General features: G+C 40.2%; 1 pseudogene; it reads left to right on the top strand.

The window, feature by feature from the left end:
• The first annotated feature begins 1,185 nt into the window (after positions 1–1,185).
• Positions 1,186–2,520, top strand: LOC149145967 (protein DAMAGED DNA-BINDING 2 pseudogene; annotated as a pseudogene).
• Positions 2,521–3,007: the final 487 nt, after the last annotated feature.

The following is a 3,007-nucleotide window of genomic DNA, read 5'->3' as shown; positions in this document are numbered from 1 at the left end:
AAAGGGAATTAGAAAACAGAGTTTGTAATAATGTGTTGGAGCATAATTGGCAAAGAATATTGCAAAGAGGATTTCATCAGATGGTGGCGGTGCGCTCATCATTGATTATGGACAAAATGGAATAATTTCAGACAGCTTACAGGCCATAAGGAAGCACAAATTTGTTCATATTTTAGTTGACCCAGGAAATGCAGACCTTAGTGCTTATGTTGATTTTGCTTATGTAAAACAAATCATGGAAGAAATGGCAGGTTCATGTCTTCGATCAACATGGAGTGATTGCAGAGTTTAGAGGGCAAAAATTGGTTTTCAGTACTATGGAGCAGAATTGGAGGTGGGCGCTACGCATCAGTTGGGGCACGCTACGCACCCAGGGCGCGCTACACATCAACACACTTTTCTCAGTGCAAAATTACTCGTGCGCTACGCACCAGGGGCGCGCTATGCGTTGGGTGAGGCGCGCTACGCGTTGGGAATTCTGCCCAGAAATTCGCCAGCAAGTATTCAACTCCTCTCCTAACTCAAGCACTATATTCATATATACATATAGAGTAATGGTCACATTGATATGTATGGAGGTCTCAACGCTGTTCTGCGATGGGTGTATTGTTTCTACAGATCTATGCTAGCAGCTATATTCATATATACATATAGAGTAATGTCTATGGTCAGCGGTACTTATATGGTTGGCACAAGCACTCTCCCGACATCCCTATAGTCTTAGCGTCACTATTATATCGACTTGTTTCAGCACTAGATGAGTCTCGGCTCTGTCATATAAACTGTATGTATGGCAAGATCAATTGCAGAGCATCACAGATGTATGATAGCAGTATTGTATATATGGTTCAGTTAGATATGTGTCTCAGATCAGTTCTATGAATAGCAGCATTGGCATTCTATTCATTGACATCACCATTACAGTATATGTATGGCGCTATTGGCATCACAGTTCAAGAATATTATTGTGAAAATCAATAATGACCAAATAATTCATGTCAACCTCACTCAGGAGAATCCAAAGCCGCTTATTGCTGGGATTCAGTCCATTGGGTCGAGACCAACATAACCTTTGCCGGGTGTTCTGATATCTACTTAGAATATCCTTTCTTTGAACATCAGATCCGTTGGTTCTCCATCTTCAATTCATTTATGATGGTTATTTTACTCACGGGTTTAGTCTCAATGATCCTGATGCAGACTCTGAGAAATGACTATGCAAAGTATGCTCGCGAAGAAGATGATTTGGGTAGCAATAGCTGGCTCATGAATATGGCCCAAGAGGTGTGTAAACGGAAAGACCATGAGGCAGGGTTCAAAGGAGCTACCTATATTGATTGCCTTCAATAGCCATATTTCTTATGTAAACAGCCTGGGCACACCACGATGACATGCCCACATCGCATAGCGACAAAATATGGGATTGTCCCTGGCCCCCGCAAATATGTCCAGAGTGGCTTTGACTTTGTATTTGAACGGCAAATCAGAAATCATATCAATATGATCAAGCCAACTTATGTTATTCCCAACCAGGTTGACTCTGCTATCATCAAGTTACACAGTAGATGGATAACTTGCTTAGAATTTCACCCTACTAAGAACAATATTATCATGTCAGGAGATAAGAAAGGTCAAATTGGTATTTGGGACTATAAGAAAGTGACAGAGAGGACAGTTTATGATACAGTATATTCCTTCGTTTTGAATAGTATGAAATTTCATCCCGTGAAGGATGATTATATATACACATCAGGATTTGATGGAACACTTAGCTGCACTGATATTGAGACGGGAGTTCCAATCCTCCTGATGGACTGCAATCCTAATGGATGGAATGGACTGGCAACATGGAGAATTCTATATGGCATGGATATCAATTCAGAGAAAGATCTTTTACTGGTTGCGGATAACTTTGGGATTCTTTACCAGATAGACATTCGCTCAAATAAGAAAACAGAGGAACCCATTCTAATCCACAAAAAGGGTTCTAAAGTTGTGGGACTTCATTTCAATCCATTAAATTCAGATCTTCTGATCAGTTGTGGCAATGATCATTTTGCTCGTCTTTGGGATATTCGCCAATTAAAAGCTGGGGCCTTCCTGGGAGAGTTGAAACACCCACGTGTTGTGAACTCTGCTTAGTTTTCGCCAAAACCTGGCAGTAAAATCATGACTACCTACCAAGATAATCGGATACGTGTATGGGATTCTATCTTTGGTGATTTGAGCTATCCAAGCCATGAGATTGTCCATAGTCATGATTTTAATCGTCACTTGACCTTCTTTCATGCCGAATGGGATCCAAAGGATCCGTCCGAGTGCCTTGCAGTTATTGGTCGTTACATAAGTGATAATTTCAATGGCATAGCTTTGCATCCAATTGATTTCATCAATACAAGGAATGAACAGCTTGTCGCTGAAGTAATGGATCCAAACATAGCAACCAGTCTCCTACTAATGACTTCAGTCCTGATTCGATGGGATCTACGCTCCAGTTTGTTAGCCATCAGAGGATTTTAAGGGGAACGATCTTCTGTTTTAGGAAAAAGAAATGACTCTATCTCTATTTTTGTAACTGCAGGTGAAACAACGCCCCTGTTTTGGGGTCGATCTGTTTTTCCCCTAGCAAAGTTTTATTTAATGTATTAAAAAATCATTTGTAAAAGAGAGGGGGGAGAGAATTCTGAGAGCTGGTGGAGAACAGAGAGTTTCATTGTACAGCTGTTTGACAGAGATTTTAATGAAAATACACAGCTCTGGCTTCTGAGATTCCTGTGGTATGAAATTTAACATTTGTCTTTTCCTATGTCTCATGTGTAGCTTGTGATGTTTTACATTTCATCTCATAATCATTTCTGTTGAATACTTTTAAGTGAGAAAGGCAGAATCCAATTTATTTGCTCTGTCTTGAGGAAGTATTCATAGTTAATGTTTTCTTCTGTTTGACAAGGATCCATCTTCTATGCCCTTGTCGACTTCTCAGCAGTCTTGCCATTCCGTTTATCTC

Source organism: Pinus tabuliformis, chromosome X (genome assembly GCF_031772625.1).
Source record: "Pinus tabuliformis cultivar Carrire ecotype Pingquan chromosome X, CPIR1, whole genome shotgun sequence".
NCBI lineage: Eukaryota > Viridiplantae > Streptophyta > Pinopsida > Pinales > Pinaceae > Pinus > Pinus tabuliformis.
The sequence above is the reverse complement of the archived record's forward strand: the minus strand, read 5'-3'. Positions and strand labels throughout refer to the sequence as shown.